The sequence below is a fragment of the Ascaphus truei genome, chromosome 22 (assembly GCF_040206685.1).
Source record: "Ascaphus truei isolate aAscTru1 chromosome 22, aAscTru1.hap1, whole genome shotgun sequence".
Classification (NCBI taxonomy): Eukaryota; Metazoa; Chordata; class Amphibia; order Anura; family Ascaphidae; genus Ascaphus; species Ascaphus truei.
The window spans coordinates 3,707,740-3,731,869 of NC_134504.1; the positions used below are offsets into that span (position 1 = coordinate 3,707,740).

Sequence of the window (24,130 nt, forward strand, 5' to 3'; positions counted from 1 at the left end):
TCCGGAGCAGAACCCCAATAATTTCAGCTGCGGGGACCCCCTGCTTCCGGAGATACAGACCTCCGAATGGGATGCCGGTATCTTGGCAGTTGAAAGCTCCCGTGTCACTCGTGCCAATAGGGAGTCGCACCTGATGATGTCACGGCTTTCTATTGGCCCGCAGGACACGGGAGCTTTGAAACGCCGCCATTATGTGAACCCTGCTAGCCGAGCAGAACAGCTACCGCCGCCCCCTACAGAGGTAAGTATCTCCGGAAGCAGGGGGTCCCCGGAGCTGAAATGAACGGGGTTCAGCTCCAGCTGCTTAAAACCTATCTGTAAGAAATCCAGTTGGGATTGCCGCTTTAAATGACAGTGGCGCCTTTGAACCCTGAAGCTTCCTGCACCATAAATGACATTAGCTACAGAGCCGTCTTCTTCTCACCGGAACTATCGGGTCCCCCAGAGCTGCTTTGGGGTTCCCCGAAATCCGGGGTTCATGGATCCCGGCCCCCCTGAAAATATATGTACCCCCTTGGTGACATTCTGACTTTATTGGTGGCTTCCGTGGCAACGTTTCATTTTTTTCTTTTGATTGATGCTTTAAAAGTTTATGAAAAGCAACAGACGGCATTAACACCCCAAGGGGTGGACAACTCCAGTACTCAGGGGCCACGGTCACAGGGACTTATCACTGTTTGAGAGAAACTGCCTCTAAATCCAGCAGCGCGCTGGTTAATTGCACACAGGCAATCAACCAGACTCCACGTGGCTGATTAGGACTCTTAGAAAAGCCTGATGTGAGAAACAGGAGAGAGATTTCCTTAGCTCACATTTGGGCTGACATAAAGAGACGGAGGACTGCAGAGAAATGTACCTCTGCACACGTCTCTTACAGCCACCAGCAAGTCCCATTTTAAGGATATCTCTGCGTCAGCACAGGTAGCTCAATCAGTCCCTGCTTCAGCACAGGGGGCTTAATCAGAGGCTCAGTCAGATTGGGCCATTTGTGCTGAAGCTGGGATATCCTGAAAACCTGACCTGTTGGGGGTTCTTGAGGACTGGACTTGAGCCCCCCTAGTGTAAGCCATGCTCCCACAGCAATAAAAATGTTTTGGTAAGGCTTAAAATACAAGGGAAGCCAGCCGTCCCTCATCGAAATAAAACCATAGCCCGATTTATTTTGATGTGCTATTAAATAATGCATGGCATGGTCCTGATCCACTGATTGGGCCACCTGCGCTGAAGCAGGGATATCCTGAAAACCTGACCTGTTGGTGGCCCTAGACCTGACCTGTTTTTTGGCCTCCCCTGTTTGGAAGAAGATGTTTATGGTGTACATAAAGCCTGAACACGCTCCAGCTTCCAGCGTTTTTTTTTTTCTTCTCACAAATGTCTGGAAATTTCATTCATTTTGTTAAAAAAAAAAAAAAAAAGAACATTTTTTTGTGTTAGAAACTCGGAATTTAGCTGGTGTTTCAACATCCATTAGAAGGATCATTTGTCTGCGTTACAGTGGTGCGGGTAACAGTACATCTCTACATCCACGTGGCTCACGCATGTGCTGCCTCAGCTCTTCCGTCTGGTAAGTAAGCAATATTTATATGTGGATAATCCATCTATCGCCTCAAGGTTAATGGCGAATATGTTGAGGGTGTGATTGGCAAATGGCGTGTTACATTAATAAACCCAGGCATCTGCTTGTGTCTTTTCAAACACACATGCTCAGCACCCCCCTTAAAAACGCCTCTCGCCACACAATGAGGCACTGTTTATCTCTAAATACTGCGGACGCCTACCAAAGGTTGAACAATTATTATTGTTATCGTTGGTTGCAGTGGCGGTAAAAAAAAAAAAAAGAAAGAAGAAGAAGTTGCTGCTGACTGGGCTGGAATCCAGAAGAGCGACGCCATTTCTGTCGCCGGTTACGCTCATTATTTGCTTACAAAGCACCACCATACGCTGCAGCGCAGTACAATAGGAAGGCAGTAATATGGTATCATCTGGTGATGCATGCTGGGTATGTTCGGAGCCCTGAAAAAGAATGAATGGGTTTGTAGGAGAAGTGCGCAGAGGGTAACGCACAGGAGACGTTTTATGAGAAAATAAACGAAGGCTTTATTAGCTAACCCCATGTATGGGGACTGGCTAACGTTTAGTAGTCCTTATCTGGGGGCTGGAAGGCTGGGCCTCTTACCGACCTTATACACAGTCCAAAGAGAGGACCCTGTCGGTTATACACTGGTCGAACATTCTCCTCTTGAGGCAAAGTGGCTGCTCCATCTTATCTTCCCCTCTAGTTCTACTATGTATTTCAGAATGTTTGTCTCTCATTATGCACGCCCAAACTATAAGACCTAGAACAACCTAACTATAACACCTAGAACAACCTAACTATAAGACCTAGAACAACCTAACTATAAGACCTAGAACAACCTAACTATAAGACCTAGAACAACCTAACTATAAGACCTAGAACAACCTAACTATAAGACCTAGAACAACCTAACTATAAGACCTAGAACAACCTAACTAAGACATAGAACAACCTAACTATAAGACCTAGAACAACCTAACTATAAGACCTAGAACAACCTAACTATAAGACCTAGAACAACCTAACTATAAGACCAAGAACAACCTAACTATAAGACCTAGAACAACCTAACTATAAGACCTAGAACAACCTAACTATAAGACCTAGAACAACCTAACTATAAGACCTAGAACAACCTAACTATAAGACCTAGAACAACCTAACTATAAGACCTAGAACAACCTAACTTTGAATGATTACTTTATGTATCTAAATAAGGCGACTGTGATGGTTTGGATCCCCTCGAACACGCCAAAGGGGGAGGGGGGGGGACGGCTAGGAATGTTAGGGTTATTACAGTTTCTCAAGCAAGTAAGCAACTGGGTGTTGTACCTATGTATCTGGCACATGATATCATACTGATGACATCATAATGCACACAGCCTGGTGGCAGATAAGTAGTGTCAGATAGCTGTAAAGTTTTCACAGAAGGCAGAGGAAGAAAGAGAGGAAGTCAGTCGGCGCGCGAGAAGAAAGTCAGAACGCCGGAGAAGGGGAGAGAGGCGGAGAGAGTTGGGGACATCAGAAGGTATTAAAGGAAAGTGATGGGAGGGAGAGAGATGAGGAGGCGAGAGAGAGAGAGAAAAGGGGAGTGGGGGGACAGGAGACCCGTATGAAGCCAGGCTTTATGGCTCCAGATTACTGCAACCCGTGTGAAGCCGAGCACATATATATATATATATTACAGTCTACAAGGGTGCAGGGGAGAGGGTGTAGTGAAGACTGGTGTTGATGAGCCATGAATTAAACACTTTGACTACTTACTATAAAACCCTGTGGCTTTTGTTTTAGCATCTTAATAAATAAATGTGCTCTAAATATAATTCTAATCATAATTAACCTCAGAACTGTGGGGAAAAGACTTAGGCCCAAGTTTACTAAGCAGCGTTTTGCCGTAAAACACCTTACAGCTTATTAACTTGAATACCAGAACGCTGCTTATTAGACATGGCCCTTAACACCTTGCTATGCATCGCCGGTCTCTCTGGCACTGAATGGGTTACTTACAAATAAAAATAATTGTCTTTTTCGATGCTTCCGAATAAAAAGAATCGATATAACAGTTTCCGCTCAATTACATAATCTCGGTGTTGAAACATCACCGGGCCACGGCGTCGGGCTCGGGTGGCGCTGTAGGATTTGTCCCGTGTATGGTGAAGAAAGAGGTCTCCGCACGGAGCAGAATGACACTTTCACCACCCCCCGCCCCCATTCATCTTTCTCCCCGGCAGCTGCCCCACCACCACATTGTCTGCCCCCCTCCCCCCAGAAATAAAAACACTCCCAATAACCGCGATGATGAATTCACTCACCGAGACCCTGAAATACTGCACGCGTCTTTCAGAAAACATCTCTCAAGCATCCCAATGTAATCCTGACAACAGCTGATATTCCACTGACAGAGCAGCCAGTGTCCACACAGGGATGACCACCCGCTAATTTTGTGGGTAAGGGGGCCGCTTGTCAGATTGATCAGAGCGCGTCGTCTCTTTAAGCTCCATGCTGTACATATAATCTAAAAACAGGGGGATTCTCTGTTTAAAATAGACCCCGTTGGCTTTATAACATTGTTGAGGCCGTAGGTATCACGTGTGAGCACATTTGCGCGTCTAAGACAGGTCTGCATCGCTGCCTTATTATCTCTTAGCATCCAATGCTTCCACTGCAGACAGGGATTCTGGGAAACGATGTATTTTTATTGTACTGCTGTTGGGTAAACTATATTATTGGTTTCTCCGTAAGGCACAAAAACATATATTTTTTCCAGTTCCCTCATCTGGAGCGTCCAACATAAAGCTGACCAGCGTGCAAAACGTGGATTTTCTCCATCCAGCCCAGCTACTTACAATCCGGGAGGATTTGGGTAAAATCAGTGCAGATTTGCACAGTTCAGTCCGTCATCTTGATTCAAAATGGCGTCCAATTGTATCCAAACACAGTCAAAAACCTTCTCCTTGATCTCAGGAACCGTCATGCAAAATTTGGTGTATTTTAAGAGGTGTCCAAATATATAACGAAGAGACAAACAACGTTCCAAAATATATAGTAATACCTAGTATAAAATCATTAAAATGCTAAATGTGTGTGGCTATAGCCTTCTATAACACGGGGTGGATGTCTCCAAATCCCTCATCCATTAGTCCCCATAGAGATCCAATCTCCTACTCTCTATGTTTTCCTTATTATAGATCATTAATAATCTGTCTCCCACATCCATGTTTTCATCGACGCAGAAATTCCCAAAAGCGCCAACAACGCACCGGGGTGAAAAGACCAATATCTCCAAACACAACGAGACCATCTTGAGCTACATTTGTGACTCTCCCAAATAATGGTGTTTTTGTAGCAATGACTGTGCAACGTTAAGTGGGAACTGAATTGGGAAACACTGCGTTTTGTCGTTCTCAGACAGGATGAATAACACGGCGAGTACTATCACACTTGTTGACCTGCTTTATATTCAATCCATCATTTGTCTTCGGTGAAGATAAATCAGTTCGGCACAAGGCCCATCGTTACTTCTGGAAGTCTAGCACAGGACATAAACCAGGAATTACGTTCAGGAAAGATCATCCCAATCTTAAAACAACATTTTCATAAAAGCTCATCAAATGCTTGGTATTTCCACTTGGCACGGACTCAGGTCAGACATCGAGCCAGATGGAAATCAGTAGCTTTTGTACAAATAAGGATAATGTATCTTTTCTTTCACTGCTCGAGTGTTTTTCCATTTTTGATTGGGGTCAGTTCCCTAGACCTTTTGTAATCGCTAAAGATAACCAAACATAATATGAAAAAGTGTGTTCAGAACGTAATGTATCATTTTATGTTTTCAGAATGTTATCATTTCAATGTGTCTTATATTCTTATAGTACAAAGTACAATCCACGTTTATTAAACTCCAATGCAGACCAGTTGACTAAGACTGTCCAATGTTGGTATATATGCGTCTGGTTATACCCAAGTACCAGCTTCACGTGGCATCACCAGCAACCAACCTGTCACTGATGAGACCCAAAAGGTCGAACAGCTGTCTGTGAGTTGGTTTACTGGCTCTACACTTCTGTGACCCAGGCAGTGCTGAAAAGCTGTGTTATGCGGCAGGCAGAAGCTTATAGGGGGGGTCCATGTTAGAATGGATGAGAAGTAAAGAGTGACACACTGTGCTCATTTGCATGTCATTACCCAGAATCCCTGGCTGCATGGGAAGCGCTGTTTGCTAAGCAATAATGGAGGGAGGACAGGGCCGCAGACCTGTCTGAGACAAATGCACCACAAGTGGGATCTTTATTTACTATATAGAACAGAAAGAGGTCATTTATCTCAGCGACGTTTACACTACATTTTATTCCCATACCAGTTAGGCCTTCCCACTGCATGCTGTACATTATTCTAAGCCGTGTGCAATAAAGACAAAGCTGTTTAGACCCGGGTTGGACATGCGAGAAGGGCTTACAGAATAGCAAAGCGGGCCAATCCCATCGGAAAGGGCTCTTTAGAAGCGGATTGACACACTTCGGAGCCACGTGTATAGGCCCCACAGAGTACAGGCATACCCCGCATTAACGTACGCAATGGGACCGGAGCATGTATGTAAAGCGAAAATGTACTTAAAGTGAAGCACTACCTTTTTCCCACTTATCGATGCATGTACTGTACTGCAATCGTCATATACGTGCATAACTGATGTAAATAAGGCATTTGTAACAGGCTCTATAGTCTCCCCGCTTGCGCACAGCTTCGGTACAGGCAGGGAGCTGGTATTGCTGTTCAGGACATGATGACAGGCGCATGCGTGAAATGCCGTTTGCCTATTGGGTGCTATGTACTTACTCGCGAGTGTACTTAAAGTGAGTGTCCTTAAACCGGGGTATGCCTGTACACACACAAACCATTCCATGGCGTTGCCTTGTCTGTTTTTATTAGACTTTTCGTAATCACTGACTTTTCCCCATGAGGAAGTAATTTGTGTCTGCCCCAAAGTTGTTGTTTTTATTACTTTACTACATCAAACTTTAACGGCTAGTAACATTTCCAGTTGCAATGCATGACCACGTGCACTACCATTTCTTGGTCTTCTATACACTACTGATACTCTTGAGATGTTTAAACATCTTCTCCATACCCCTGTCTCTCTCCTGTCTCCTTGGATGTACATGTTAAAGTATTTGCTGATATTATTGATGGAAACCAGGCTCTATTCTATCTTCTGCTCCCTGGATCATCTCCACCATCTTTACGGCCTTCTGCAAACGTCACCTCCCGAACTGGTCAGGTCTTGCTTTACTTTCCGAATAGAGGCGACTGTCACAAGCCAGACATGGAAGAGTACCAGAGAACCTATGTTAAACTAGCCATGATCCTCCTCTCAAAAAGTATTTTAATAGAATTAACATGTATACCTCACCTGCCAGGCAACTGTCAAAAGTGACTGCTAGAAGAGGGCTAATCTCCAGATCGCTCCACAGCCAACCGTACGCAGGCTTCTAATGAAATTAGGCCAGAGTTATGAAAACATCTATCAGTTTACATAGAAATGTCCAGGCCTGCTACCTTACGCCATGCAGCCAATGCTGTGAGATAATCCATATGCTCCCTGTGTCAACAACTCCATGAGCTTCTGAAGGGCGGAGAAGGTGAAAGGCTGAGTTTATGGACATGAACATTAACAACAACAGTTACCATATGACTGGGAAACCAATATATGTTTAAGATAAATGGAAACCTTGTGCTGCGCTTGCAAGTGGAGGTCCGGACTGAAATGAATTGCTTTACTGAGGCCTAACTGTACTGAACACGTCTTATCTTCGCTGCATCTTCTGCTGTAGGTGATAAGTGTGAGTAAAGTGAGCTGTATTTTCATAGCTGGTCTTCTGTGACATTGATGAATTGCATACATGGTGACATCGTGTATGTATGACATCACCGCATGACACACCATCTGTGCACGGCTTTTGAGGCATATTTGTACAGTAAGATCAGTAAGGAGCTTTAATACACAGCTACAGGCGGTAGTGGTCGGAGCACAAGATATACAAGGCCCGAAAAGCCAAGTGGAATCCCTGCTCCGTAGAACTCACAATCATTGGTGCGTTGGGGGACATACAGACGCAGTCTAGCAGAGAGGGTGTTCCCATAGCTGTTTGGGTACAACAGGGAGAAGATAGGGCAGTATGTGCAAGGTAAGCCGGGTAGAGAGAAGGCTTCTTCAGGATTGGCGTGATATCTATCCTCATCTTCTGTCTTTCTAAGCAGAGGGGTCTTGTCTACTATCTGTGTACACTTTAAAGGAGCACGAACACCCCCTACTTCTGGAGATACTTACCTCCGAAGTAGGTTCCAGTATCTGCTCCAGCTGACCACGCTGGGCTTCCAAGTTAAAGCTCCCGCGTCAAATGGGCCAATAGGAAGCTGCACTGATGACGTCATGGCTTCCTATTGGCCCGCAGGGCGCGAAAACTTTCAACAGCTGACATATTGAGAACCCTGGTACCACCACCTAACTCGGAGGGAAGTATTTCTGGAAGCAGGGGATCCCCGGAACAGAAATGAGTGGGGTTCGGCTCCGGAGACCCCCTCTGCTTCAATGCTATAGAAGAATCCGCCGGCTTGGCCTGCCTCTTTAAACTCAGAATGTCCGTTTGCCCCGGTGAGGGAAACGTCCATCTGTATCCATCACGGAGATAACTTACTTATTACCAATTTAAAAACCCTTAGATTTGCATAAATGAAACGACACATTCTGCAGACGGCAGCTATTGGAAACCGACTATTACAATAATCCCCTTTATCCTGCGCACCTTTCCTGCGCTGTCTCGACATGTAATGAAGGTTTAACGCTCCTTTTTTATTTCGTCTGCGAGGGCCGTTCCCGGGCACCCAGGCACCGCGCTGCGTCAGCACTCTGCACATTGTTAATTAATGTTTTCCACCTTAGCACAGGGGCCTGTAATTTTGCAGATTAAAAATGCACCTTCAGGTCTAGCAAGGTGTTTGATTTGGCAGCAAACGGAGATCTCGATACAGAGATAATAACCTGTCCCAAATAATCATTATGTTGCTGAAAGAGAATGACAACAGGAAGGGACATTGGCGGGGGCATGTATGTATCAAGCAGGCTTTATTAACCCCTTAAGGGAGGGGTTCTCAACTCCAGACGTCAGGAACCTCCAACAGGTCAGGTTTTAAAGATATCCCAGCTTCAGCACAGGTGGCTCAATCAGTCCCTGCTTCAGCACAGATGACTCAATCAGTGGCTCAGTCTTTGACTGAGCCACTGATTGAGCCACCTGTGCTGAAGCTGGGATATCCTTAAACCTTTACCTGTTGGGGGTTCTTGGGGACTGGAGTGGAGAACCCTGTCTTAAGCCCTCTGCAGTGATGGAGGTAACCCTATATAGTCTCTCCATGTGAGAATTAGGGGCTCAGAGCCAAAAGGACATTTTAATGTCTGATTTTTATCAGTATGACTATTAAAGTTAATAAGACTTAAAAATCAGTAGGAGGCGACATGTCGGCTTTAGATATAAGGCAAAATAGGGTGATATAAAGCAACTCAAGTCTGATGTGTTAAAGGTTTTCTAAACAACTTGGCAATTTCATTTTTTTTTCCTTAAAAAGATTCAGTAGAAAGGTATAAAAGTCCCAATTCTCGCTGACCCGCACCCTATGGAAATACGGGCCGGATTCCGTTGTGTTTGTGTAATTCTAATTGTATCTGGTAGTAATTGCTCTTTCCTTTTATCTCCCCAAAGAGATTAGGTGCAGATGGTAAAAACAACAAAGCCATTTTTAAAAAACGAACATTTCCATGATAAATCGAGGCATTGTAGGGTTTAAACAATCTTTATCCAATGTCTTTTGGTGATAGGACTCTTGGTCAGTCCTCAAAGCCCCCTGTGTACATTGTTCTTTCGGTTTTGTTCTACGTTTGCAAAGTCATTGTGGAGCCATCATTCGTGAAATGCATGAACATACGTAACTGCGATGCTAGAACCCAGGATTCCAGATGACAATCGACACAATAGTGACATTGTTACTCTAAGGTTGATTATATCTAACGAGGCCAATTCATTACACTGATCCATTTGTTTTGACCATGCTTCATTGAACTGCCCCTTTAGCCCTTTGAGTGCTCTTGGTAACCACGTGACTACTCCATCATCGCACCATCACTCATGACCCAAACAGAGGAGGAGACCTTCTCTTCAGTTCCTCTGTTGGGCAGATCGCGTTCAGCTCTTCACGGGAACGCCGGCTGCCATCGCCCCTACAAAGCAAGCTGAGATCCCATGATATAGCCACTATACCATGGGGCTCCTGCAGTGCCGGACCTAATGGTCATGATGGCAACGTCATTGGGCCACTCGAAAGGTTAAAAATTCCACTGCCAATTGGTCATGGGAAGGAGGGGGCATCAAATCAGCGATACCCATCATTAAAGTCAATGGCAGATTTGGGAGGGATAGCGAGGATCGAGCATTGATGATTCCTGGGCGTAGACACCTAGCCCAAGAGGGAAGGGTAATTACAGGTGAATTACTGCATCCGATCAACACAGTGAACCAATACGTTTAAAGATCCACGTTTACGTTTAAAGATCCACATTAAGCATTTCCACCAAGACAGGCTATCAAGGTACAAAGTAAGACGATGACATTGTAGTTGGGACATGCCGGTCCCAAGCCATGGGGATCAAGGCCTAAATCCTGTGTTTGTTTTTAATAAGCAGAGACTTTAGGAAGCGAGGCGCTATAAACTCATTATCAGTATCATTGTATCACTTCTGCATAACAGGGATAATATATTTAGATCCCCAAAACATACTGTCCTTGTGATGCTGATCGGCAAGAAGCCGGAGCTGCTCCCACTGAATCATTCCTGCAGCTGCTCCCATCACTTGAGTTTAGAACTTACTTCTGCTTCCATCAGCTTGTTTGAAAACAATCACTTCCCACTGATGTCCTCCCCCGCCCGCCATGGGACAATGATTGATGGAGATTAAAGTAACAACATTTGATATTTTAGATCAGATATTTTAATTTTAAAGTTCATCACAACGTGTGGGGGGGGGGGGGCAACTTTTGGGTACCTTATTACCCTTTAATAACAGGGAGGATAAAAAGATGCACACTTGAAAGGTGACCCAACTCGTACGTGCCTTATTGCTTAAAAACAGACCATGCAAATGGCAATAGCACTTGAATGGTTACCCATAACAGCTGCAGACAGAGCAATATCCTATGTGTGATTTTTTAATAAATCAGTTCTGTACTATGAGAAAATACAAGTCGCATTTTTTTAAACAAATCTGAATGACATCTTTAATGTATTATAATGTAACAAGCATTTTTTGTTTCTATAGCAACCATTTACAGTCACATCCCCTTCCTCATCTGACACAGGCTCTGGCACACCCCTTTTTGAGCCCTGCCCTCTCTCTAGCAGTGCACCAATTGTATCTAGTGACTGCCTGGTCACATGATCTTCCCCACAGAACTTTGCATCTTTGGTGCTTTTCTGCCGCACTGACAGCCATTTAGTGAACCCCCGAGCCGAATCTTCGCTAATCAATCAGTGGAGAACGGATCGATCGGCAAGTAAGCTAATTACTTATCATTGTGTGGATTGTATTGATGCACATATTAAAGGGAAAACAATCTAATTTTTTAAAACGCAGCTTGGACGGCAGCTTTACATAAACGAGGCTTACACGAGACATCAACGGCCGGATATACAGTCCCACGGAGTCGTATTGTCTGACGTTAATCTAACTCCTGAGTGCCTCGTTGTGCTAAACCTCCTTCCCCCGAGGGTTATTGGGGACCTTAAGATTTCCATAAACAAACTGTGAAGTCTGCTAATAATTTGGGGGGGGGAGAGGGGGGGCGCCGCCTCTGCCCGTTAATGGTTTGATTCCGCAGATTTTCTGACCCAGCACCACTTTCCGGATCAGCGCGTTTTTCTGCTGCGGGAACGGGAATGTTTGCTTTGGGTCACCTCCACAAAGGTTGCAAACACCTCCTCTCTGTGCATGGAAGCAGATGGCAGCCGGCGTGGCCAATGTGCTAGCAATTGGTGATCAGTAATAGTTTCCTCCTGGGGTTCAGGAAATTGTCCTTACGCAGAGTTCAGATGGAAAGAATGCTGGGCCATTGTGTTATATATACTGCAGATATATATATATATATATATATATATATATATATATATCCATGAAGCAAAAGGTGACACATTGTGTGCTCATTTGCATGTCATATCCCAGAATCCCCTGCTGCAGTGGCAGCACTATATGCTAGGTGATAATGGTTGAAAGGCGGGGTTGCAGAGCTGTCTAAGACATGTGAATGTGCTCACAAGTGAGATATATATATATATAGTGACTTTTTAAGATAAATTCCTCATTAAAAACAGAAATAAAGGGTAACTATAAGAGTGTTAATAAATACAATTGTGGTATTCGATCTGTAATGTTACTGATACACCATATCCCACAATATCATCACACATCAGTCACATTGTAACACGCCGTTCATGGGGCCATTAAACTCCACCTTTTCCGATCATACACGAGTTAACCCCCTTTGATACCAAACTTCTCTCTGGATCCCACGTCCAAGACACATGTTCAGTTGGACCAGGCCGAAAAATCAAAGGGCTCCTTCCAACGGGCGTCGGGTCCCAGCACTCTTCCTACAACCAAAGATACGGCTCAACCAGAGGAGAAAGCACGAGGCAGCCTGGGACTCATTACAGGCTGTGCTCCCCGTAATTAGGAGACGGGTCTTCTTTAATGTCATGCCAGAGGACAGATCAGCACATCCCAAAAGTGGAACACGTTTGATGTCGGGCACAGCAGAAACATTTGCATCATGTGGTTGGATTCATCCTTACGCTGGATGCTTAATGCGGCTCTTCTGACCAGATCTGGGACTGGCACATGATGTCTGAGCCGATTACTTCCTGATTGCAGATGGCCCGTCTCCTGTTACACTGTCTGAGTTATGACACGTTGTTCCGGGTGTCTGCGCGTCTCTCGTAGAGCGCGCAAGGAAGCGTGTTCCACATGCAGAACAGCGCAGGAATGGAATTCCTGTCCCAAGGAGCTTGCAATCTACACTGTGTCGCGGGAGACCGCCAAAAACCCTGGCATTAACTAAAGTGCATTTGCTGTGTATGTCTAGGAGAGGTAGATAGCGCGGTGTTTTATAGCAGGAGAGGTAGATAGCGCGGTGTTTTATAGCAGGAGAGGTAGGTAGCGCGGTGTTTTATAGCAGGAGAGGTAGATAGCGCAGTGTTTTATAGCAGAAAAGGTAGATAGCGCAGTGTTTTATAGCAGGAGAGGTAGATAGCGCGGTGTTTTATAGCAGGAGAGGTAGATAGCGCGGTGTTCTATAGCAGGAGAGGATTTGCAATTTGCAAAACTGACACAATACACATGTAGAAAAACATCCCCAGCTTTGCCCCTCCCCCTTCCCCCCCACCCCCGATAAATACCAACAATAACAGTAAATGCAAATGAAAGGAATGTTGGGTGCTCGAGGGTTAAAGTACTTGAGATACTTGATTGAAGGATCAATTAGGTTTTGCATTTTTAATCAGGTTCAATTCTGAGTTCTATCTATCCACCTACCTGCCTACCTATCCATCCATATATGCATATATCTACCTACGTATCCATCCATCCATCTACCTATCCACCTCCCTGCCTACCTACCTATCCATTCATATATGCATATATCTACCGACTTATCCATCCATCCATCTACCTATCTATCCACCTCCCTGCCTACCTACCTATCTATCCATTCATATATGCATATATCTACCGACTTATCCATCCATCCATCCATCTACCTATCTATCCACCTCCCTGCCTACCTACCTATCTATCCATTCATATATGCATATATCTACCTACTTATCCATCCATCTACCTATCTATCCACCTCCCTGCCTACCTACCTATCTATCCATCCATCTATGCATATATCTACCTACTTATCTATCCATCCATCCATCCATCTACCTATCCACCCACCCACCTTTCTGTTGACCTACCTACCGGATGATCAATCACCTGGTTCTATTATGCTGACACTGCGTTTTGCAGCAAGGAGACTCTGATAATTACCACCCAGGGTTGGGGTTTAACGTTTACGCTATCCGAAGCCCGGTGACACCTAAGCACCCCCAGCATTTCCGGCATTGGTGGCCATGCGAGTAGCCGGTGGTGTTCATTTATTAAAGCGCCATGTTGGTATCTGTGCCTCGCTTATACATACACTGCCGGAGGGGCCACAGTTGCACGAGTGGGTACAGGTATAGTGACAGTTTTCAGACTTGGTGTCGTCCATGCTCATCATTATGTTAAAGCAGCGATCCCCCCTACCCAACGCCCCCCAGTTCCCGAGATACTCACCGGTGATGTTACCTGTATTACTTCCTGTTTTTTAATGGGGATTTAAACAGCAGTCCAATAGGAAGACACAACCGATGATGTCGCAGCTTCCTATTGGATTGTGATTGGCAGCCATTTTGTTTCCCCTGGATGGAGTTTTTATCCCGGTGACGTTGCACTACAAGTTGGGTTACCAGGTGGCTTCTCCTAAAATACTGGACACAATGGTGAAAGGTGGGACGCGCTCAAGAAACACACACACACTTCTCTCCATTCTATGCTGTTTCCTCCTCTCCTTGGCCCCACCCCCAGGCTCCTGACACTTCCTCCTGATTGGCTACTGCTGGGTAATGCAGCCAATCAGGATGGAGGAAACTGCCCAGCCCCCTAGCAACAGCCCTGCTCTCTCCCTGCTTGCGGGAATCCCGCGGCCCCCCAAGCTTATCAGGTCAGTATGTCCAGAGAGGTAATACCGGTATACACATACACACCCAGAGAGGTAATACCGGAATACACATACACACCCAGAGAGGTAATACCGGTATACACATACCCGCCCAGAGAGGTAATACCGGAATACACATACACGACCAGAGAGGTAATACCGGTATACACATACACGCCCAGAGAGGTAATACCGGTATACACATACACACCCAGAGAGGTAATACCGGAATACACATACACGACCAGAGAGGTAATACCAGTATACACATACACGCCCAGAGAGGTAATACCGGTATACACATAGACGAGCAGAGAGGTAATACCGGTATATACATACACGCACAGAGAGGTAATACCGGTATACACATACACGCCCAGAGAGGTAATACCGGTATACACATACACGCCCAGAGAGGTAATACCGGTATACACATACACGCCCAGAGAGGTAATACCGGTATACACATACACGCCCAGAGAGGTAATATCGCTATACACATACACGCCCAGAGAGGTAATATCGCTATACACATACACGCCCAGAGAGGTAATACCGGTATACACATACACAGCCAGAGAGGTAATACCGGTATACACATACACGCTCAGAGAGGTAATACCGCTATACACATACACACCCAGAGAGGTAATACCGGTATACACATACACGCCCAGAGAGGTAATACCGGTATACACACACACGCCCAGAGAGGTAATACCGGTATACACATACACAGCCAGAGAGGTAATACCGGTATACACATACACGCTCAGAGAGGTAATACCGCTATACACACACACGCCCAGAGAGGTAATACCGGTATACACATACACGCCCAGAGAGGTAATACCGGTATACACATAGACGAGCAGAGAGGTAATACCGGTATATACATACACACCCAGAGAGGTAATATCGCTATACACATACACAACCAGAGAGGTAATATCGCTATACACATACACGCCCAGAGAGGTAATACTGGTATACACATACACACCCAGAGAGGTAATACCGGTATACACATACACGCTCAGAGAGGTAATACCGCTATACACATACACGTCTAGAGAGGTAATACCGGTATATACATACACACCCAGAGAGGTAATACCGGTATACACATACACACCCAGAGAGGTAATACCGGTATACACATACACACCCAGAGAGGTAATACCGGTATACACATACACGCCCAGAGAGGTAATACCACTATATACATACACACCCAGAGAGGTAATACCGGTATATACATACACACCCAGAGAGGTAATACCGGTATACACATACACACCCAGAGAGGTAATACCGGTATACACATACACGCCCAGAGAGGTAATACCACTATATACATACACACCCAGAGAGGTAATACCGGTATACACAAACATGTGCAGTATTACCGCTCATTTTTTTACTGGACAGTGTCCAAATACAGGACAGTCCGGTTCAACACTGGACACCTGACACCCCTACTCTACAAGTATACAATGGAAAGAGGGCGCTGCTTCTTTAAATGGCATTGCTATCGCCTGATTCTGCTGTATTCTATGCAGTATCAGTATAAGGAATCCTCGTCAGCAGAGCAGCCAAGCTAATGAGCACACAGCACACAGTCTACAATAGCAGCGTGTTTCTTCTTCTTCTCTTGACAGTGTAATAATACAGAGAGATGAGTCTACGCTTTTTGCCTGGTGGTTTAGAAAAAGCACTTAATTATAGCACTAAGCACTTGTTAAAGCGTCCTGGTTAGCATCAAACTTTCAGGCTAACTGCTCAGGGGCCTAAGCCGGCTAATAAATCTTTCTTACATCAGAGACGGGCGCTACTCTCCAGATAGGCAAGGAATTATTTCTTATATCAACGTCTCGCGGGGGGGGTAGTGGGGGCAAAAGGGGAGAGAACTGGGGCAAAAAGTAAGGCACAAGGTGATGTGTCAAGGGTAACGTAATAAAGTCATTTGCTCCAATCTTGCCCTGAGTGCACCCCCGTGTGATTTGGGGGGTGTTACTAGGAGATACTGTAGGAAGTTACCTGCCGCACACCTTATAATGGGGTGTATCTCTGCGTCACTTTTTACCGGCGTCCCCCAAAAAATCCGCCAGGCCGTGCAGACTTCCCAATCTGGGTGACGTAGGAGAGCGTCTGTCTTACTGTGGATGCGGAAAATGGTACAAGAAAATGTTCTGTTCTTCCCGTCCCACCCAATACCCGTCCCACCCAATACCCGTCCCACCAAATACCCGTCCCACCAAATAACCGTCCCACCCAATACTCGTCCCACCCAATACCCGTCCCACCCAATACCCGTCCCACCCAATACCCGTCCCACCCAATACCCGTCCCACCCAATACCCGTCCCACCCAATACCCGTCCCACCCAATACCCGTCCCACCCAATACCCGTCCCACCCAATACCACTCCCACCCATTACCCTCCAATGCTTCGTGTCCCGAAGACTTGAAGAAAGACCTCAAAAACCCCAAAAAGGAATTTGTAGGGCGGTGTTGTCTCTGACAAACGGCAACACGATGTTGCTCACCCGTTCCCCCCCACACCCCTCGGTAGCCCCTTTTTTCCCCTACTTGAACGAGAAGCCGGGGGTCCCAGAAACGTGTTGATTTCAGCTCCCAAGCAGACGCCCCTTGGTCCCGAAGTACATGACGGGTAGGGTAGTGCCAGTATTTCCACGTATTTACATCCCGTCACGCGGACCAATAGGAAGCTGCGCTGGATGGTGTAGCGCAGGGGCGGGCCAGCTCCAGTCCTCAAGGGCCACCAACAGGCCAGGTATTAAGGATATCCCTGCTTCAGCACAGTCGATGACCGAGCCACCTGTGCTGAAGCAGTGATATCCCTAATAGCTGACCGGTTGGTGGCTGGGGACCGGCGTTGGCCCACCCCTGGTCTAACGAATGACCGCGGACTCGTTATGTATTTTATAATCGGCTACTACTCCCTTGTGCTACGGATGCTTTATTAACACAACATGCTCAATTATTATATTACGATGTATTAGGCCATTCATCTTTACAAGCGTACGCTCAAAATCCCTTTTATAAGCTCTTCCCACATCAACTTCCTTTCATTTATACGGCTTTAGGTTATCCTATATAGGTCCATGTTTACTAAGCGGTGCTGTTGCATAAGACACCTTCTTGGGCCGTATATAAATATGTCATAAGGTGTCGTTTGGCGTTGGAGGATGTCTGCTGGAATAGCACCGCATAACAGACATGGGCCATGATGCTTACACCGTTTCACTGCCAGAGGGGCCTCCAAAATATTTCCGTCACCTCTAGCCAAATACAATTTTGTCTCGCTGTGCCAGCCGAAGGAAAATATTTCTGGAGGTCCAGCCCCAGGTCTTCATGAGATTGTAGTCTAGTGGTTCTCCAAAGATGCATTCCCCCACTGCAATGCAGTGATTATCGTGAGCCAGGACGCAGGAGTAGGATTGGAGGACGAAGACTGGAATGGAACCTCGTAGTGATGTGGAGTCTGGTTGGTAATACAAAGGGAAGCTTCAGCCAATTGGGGCTTTCACAAGAACCACCCCAGATTACACATGGGTAACCAAGAGTCCGGTGGAAACCCTAGAGTGTAGTTCAAAGTTCTAGCACGTTTGACCTGTGATCTTTGAAAAGCTCTGTACATGTGAATAAGAGACCTGTGAGGTTTGGAAAGCTCTGTACACATGAATAAGAGACCTGTGAGGTTTGGAAAGCTCTGTACACGTGAATAAGAGACTTGTGAGGTTTGGAAAGCTCTGTACACATGAATAAGAGACCTGTGAGGGTTGGAAAGCTCTGTACACATGAATAAGAGACATGTGAGGGTTGGAAAGCTCTGTACACCTGAATAAGAGACCTGTGAGGTTAGGAAAGCTCTGTGCATGTGAATAAGAGACCTGTGAGGTTTGGAAAGCTCTGTACACATGAATAAGAGACCTGTGAGGTTTGGAAAGCTCTGTACACCTGAATAAGAGACCTGTGAGGTTTGGAAAGCTCTGTACACCTGAATAAGATACCGGTGAGGTTAGGGAAGCTCTGTACAATATAATTTTCGCTATGAAGAACTCACATGTTGGTCCACTGAAGTGTGAACAAAACCCTAGAAGTGAGAGAACCCCTATCACAGACCTTCCCTGTAGGACTAATGGAGGTCACCAAACACCCACACAGCCAAACACCCGTGTGATTTTGTGACATGCCCAGTGCTTGTCTTGGGAATGTGCTAATGCAGAAGAGTGTTAACTTACCCGTCCCGTCTGGATGCCGATCCGTGCTACCATGTTGTTTGGGACAGTAAATCTGCGTTTAATGGGGGTTTCTGCCACATTCCCATAAACATCCCCAGCCCAGGCAGCTTTTTACAGCTCCAGTAATGTGTAGCTTAATGCAGAAATATTTACGGGAGTGCCAATTTTTAGTGGTGATCAATGATCGGGCCATCTGTCCACGGCTAATGGAAGCCCGTCCAGCGAACATTGTCAGAGCTATTTAGAGTAGGATTAGAAACACCTGGACTATTATTTAGAGTAGCCCCCAGTCACCCCCATTTCAGATCTGTCCCTGGCTTGGAACCTTCCTCTTATTAACTCCTTCGCTGCCAAGATACCGTGCAGGCCATTGTATTGTATCTTTGTATTAAGAAAGCGACAGAGATTTTGCTAATATGTGATATTGGTTATTCTTTGCAGACACGTCTTAAAGCTGCGGACTGAGCAATATCCCACGTGTGTGTTTTTTAATAAATCAGTTCTGTACTATGAGAAAATACTTGTAGCATTGCATTTTTTTAATGTATTCAAATGTAACAAGCTGTTTTGTTTCTATAGCAACCATTTACAAACTCACATCCCCTTCCTCTTCTGAGTCAGGCTCTGGCACACCCCTTTTTGAGCCCCGCCCTCTCTCTAGCAGTGCACCAATTGTATCTAGTGACTGACTGGTCACATGATCTTCCTCACAGAACTTTGCATCTTTGGTCCTCTTCTGCTGCCCTGACAGTGATATAAAGAACCCCGATCCGACTCTTCAGGAGAATGAATCGATTGGCAGTTTGCAGTTTGTATTGATGCACATATTGAATGGAATTTTTTTTTTTTTTAACGGCAGCTTGAACTGCAGCTTTAAATTCTAGCGTGATACTGACTGTGTTGCATGGCTAAATGCTTTCATTTTATTGCAAAGTTGTACAGCAATCAGCCTGTTCAGTTCTTCTGGGAACTATTGTGATTTCTTAGCAGTATCTAATCTACCGTACATCTAACGCAAATTCCCAAACACTGCTCCTAAGAGACAATTAAAGAACACATTTATCCCGTTTCTAGTCCACTCAGTGACGTTCTAAATACTTTTAATTGTGTTCTCACAAAGCGACAAAAAACCTTCGTAAATTGTTCCCTGATGTCAATGTAGTGAAGAAGGAACCATCTCAAAGTGTGTTATTATCCAGCCCTGAGGTATTGTACGAGAACAATGCAATTTCCCAAGCAAAACAATTCCTGCCACAGCCTCAAACCTCAAACTCATTCACGCGACTCGGATCCCCTCGCCACTGCCTCAAACCTTTCATTCATTCACACCACCCGGATCCCCTCGTCACTGCCTCAAACCTCAAACTCATTCACGCCACTCGGATCCCCTCGCCACTGCCTCAAACCTTAAATTCATTCACCTCACTCGGAAACCCTCGCCACTGCCTCAAACTCATTCACGCCACTCGGATCCCCTCGCCACTGCCTCAAACCTCAAACTCATTCACGCCACTCGGATCCCCTCGCCACTGCCTCAAACCTTAAATTCATTCACCTCACTCGGAAACCCTCGCCACTGCCTCAAACTCATTCACGCCACCCGGATCCCCTCGCCACTGCCTCAAACCTTAAATTCATTGATGCCACTCAGATCGACGTGTATATGTTGGGGTGAGTTTGGGTTCTGAGCTTGTAGGGACTGTGTGTGTGTTTGGTCAGAATATTATAATCCTCTTGGTTGAACCTGTCCCTGGCTATAGAGACCAGCTGTGGGGGCCACCGTTACCTATTGGGCGTCATAGACGGTTTTAGAATTTTGTCGCCCAAAGGCCACCATAGCCATTTACCTTTTTGCCGCCTCGGCCTCCTCCTCTTGCAGCATCCTAACGACACGTGGCGACGCGTTTCCATGATTGTCATGGCAACGCGTCGCCACGTAATGTTGCGGTGTCCCTCGACGCTGCGACGCTGCAGAAGGAGAAGGGCGACACTACGGGAGGAGGCAAGAGAGTTACAGGGGCCCCGCGCTCTCCCCCAGTAATCAGTTTCATTGTTGTGGGGAAGAGAGCGGGGTCTCTGTCACCGCAGCACCGCCCCCCCCAACCCGTAATTTGCTGGGCCCCTGAAATTTGCCGCCCTAGGCCCAGTTTTAGTATGCCGATGCCTATATACGGGCCTGCATAACCTACGGTCGATAAATGGTGCAGATCCTTCAGGCATCTTCAGGCTCCTTCACTTGAATGAAACGGTACGTTGAAGGCTTCGCAAAGTGTGTGTATTAAATGAGCTTTGCAAGTGGACGGCACAGCAGGGGGTCTCTGGAGCTGTAATACAACAAGTGAATATAAAGATAAATCAACAGCAGAGCAAGAGACCGGCTGATAAGGCCCCTGACCTACTGCTGACCGCCTAACAGACTGTGCTTCCAATTCAAACACTCCTATTATGCATGTATGTATATATTATGTATGCACTGTATGTATATCTTTATTTATATAGCGCCATTAATGTACATAGCTTGTCACAGCAGTAATACACGTGACATCATATAAATAACAAATAATATAAATAACACATAATGGGAAGAAGTGCTTCAGACATAAAAGTAAAATGTAGAAAAAGGAGTCCTTGAAACGAAGAGCTTACAGTCTAATTGGTAGGTAGGAAGAACGTACAGAGACAGTAGGAGGGAGTTCTGGTAAGTGCGTCTGCAGGGGCCAAGCTTTATGTATCTGGTGTATAGTGTTAGCCACGGAGCTACTCATATGCTTCTTTAAGCAGGTGTGTTTTAAGGTGGGTCTTAAAGGTGGATAGAGAGGGTGCTAGTCGGGTATTGAGGGGAAGGGCATTCTATTAAAGCGGCAATCCAAGCGGACCGTTCTTCTTTGCCTTTTGGTTTTATTTTTAACAAAGTATTGACCAGATTGCGCTCATTTGCACGCCGGATTTGCATACGGAACGGGCGAGACAAAACGTAACCGCTGCAATAAAATACCGCGCTGCGCGGTTTGGACGATTGTTTAATAAACTGCTAATCCCGCATTTTAATGAATACGCTTCTAAAGCAGGGGGGGCCCAGCTCCAGTGCTCAAGACCCCCCCAACAGGTCAGGATTTCAGGATATCCCTGCTTCAGCACTGGTGGCTCAATCAGAGGCTCAGTCGAAGACTGAGCTTCTGATTGAGCGATCTGTGCTGAAGCAGGGACTGATTGGGCCACTTGTGCTGAAGCAGGGACTGATTGATCCACCTGACCTGACCGGTTACGTTTTGTCTCGCCCCTTCTGTATGCAAATCCGGCGTGCAAATGAGCGCAATCTGGCGTTTAACGAAGTGCGAGACAGGAAATAACAGATCAAGTTCTCACCTCCCCTAGGATGGAAAGATGGAGAGTGTGCATATATACTGTATATATATATAATTGAAGCATATTGCACGTAACGTGTTAAATATGCAATGTCACATATGAACCCATTAAACACATGTTCCCCTATTAAAGTTCCATGACTGATGGTTTGGGGGGGAAATCCTTTTCATTACCAGATTTTTTTTTAACTTGTAAATTAACGCCGGGGGGCTTTATTAGGTCAATTTAACCCTCGTTAACACGAAGCTATAATTATTACCACAATAAAATTATTACCAGGTTAAACTATGAAAAATTAATGTTAATATATGCTAATATATATGTATATTTAATAGTGATTAATTGTGCTGTTTTTACCCTTTCAATATTTTATTGTAATTTATTAATCTTGGTAAACCTGGAGCATTTCCTGTGACTTCTCCTCTCTTTTGTTACGAAGTATGTAAGTACTGTATTATCATCAGTGTTCGACAAACCTATACATTTGCTCGCCCCGGGCGAGTGGATTTAACATCGTGGCGAGCTCCTATTGGCCCAAGCAGCACGTGTGGTACTAGGTGGCGAGTAGATTTTTTTTGTTCGGCGAGTAGATTTTTTGGTGATTTGTCGACTACTGATTATCATCATCGTTTATTTGTAAAGCGACAACATATACTGCAACACAGTACAATGAGGGTAAGTATGTATGTATATGTTTATTTATATAGCGCCATTAATGTACACAGCGCTTCACAGCAGTAATACACACAACAATCATATAAATAACAAATAATACAAATAACACATACTGGGAAGAAGTGCTTCAGACATACAAGTAGCATTTAGGAAAAGGAGTCCCTGCTCTGAAGAGCTTACAATCTAATTGGTAGGTAGGAAGAACGTACAGAGACAGTAGGAAGGTGTTCTGGTAAGTGCGTCAGCAAGGGGCCAAGCTTTATGTATGAGGTGTTAATTATCAGGAACGGTGCTACTCGTATGCTTCGTTAAGCAGGTGTGTTTTAAGGTGGGTCTTAAAGGTGGATAGAGAGGGTGCTAGTCAGGTACTGAGGGGAAGGGAATTCCAGAGGTGTGGGGCAGTAAGTGAGAAAGGTTTAAGGCGGGAGAAGCTTTAGATACAAAGGGGGTAGGGAGTATGGCGTGTATACTCAAATACGCAATGTTTCTGTGCTGAAAAGTCTTATTGAATATAGGAAGTTTTCACTTTCTTGTAACCACTACATACAGTATTGCCTATAGCAGTGTTGCACTGTCACCCATGGGTGCCTCCCCCTAAACTTTTGGGTGCCTTGTGAAAAAACCATGCCCAGAGAGGCGATACCGGTATACACATACGCGCCCAGAGAGGTAATACCGGTATACACATACACACCCAGAGTGGTAATACCAGTATACACATACACACCCAGAGTGGTAATACCAGTATACACATACACGCCCAGAGAGGTAATACCGGTATACACATACACGCCCAGAGAGGTAATACCAGTATACACATACACACCCAGAGTGGTAATACCAGTATACACATACACGCCCAGAGAGGTAATACCGGTATACACATACACGCCCAGAGAGGTAATACCGGTATACACATACACACCCAGAGAGGTAATACCGGTATACACATACACGCCCAGAGAGGCGGTACCGGTATACACATACGCGCCCAGAGAGGTAATACCGGTATACACATACACGCCCAGAGAGGTAATACCGGTATACACATACACACCCAGAGAGGTAATACCAGTATACACATACATGTTCAGAGAGGTAATACCGGTATACACATACACGCCCAGAGAGGTTATACCGGTATACACATACACGTTCAGAGAGGTAATACCGGTATACACATACACGCCCAGAGAGGTAATACCGGTATACACGTACACGCCCAGAGAGGTAATACCGGTATACACATACACACCCAGAGAGGTAATACCGGTATACACGTACACGCCCAGAGAGGTAATACCGGTATACCCATACACACCCAGAGAGGTAATACCAGTATATACATACACACCCAGAGAGGTAATACCAGTATATACATACACGTCCAGAGAGGTAAT

The 24,130-nt window shown here is 45.5% G+C and overlaps 1 long non-coding RNA gene across 5 annotated transcripts in view; it reads right to left on the minus strand.

Moving 5' to 3' along the window:
- The window catches only part of LOC142472610 (uncharacterized), a 47,766-nt gene that overhangs the window by 10,890 nt on the left and 12,746 nt on the right, over window positions 1-24,130 (minus strand). For 3 of the 5 annotated variants that reach the window (XR_012789777.1, XR_012789778.1, XR_012789779.1), the window contains one exon: window positions 19,249-21,013. This is a non-coding gene — a long non-coding RNA (uncharacterized LOC142472610). Of the gene's footprint in view, window positions 1-11,800; window positions 12,269-19,248; window positions 21,014-24,130 lie in introns of those variants that run through there. The other 2 variants (XR_012789780.1, XR_012789781.1) reach the window with 2 other exon arrangements.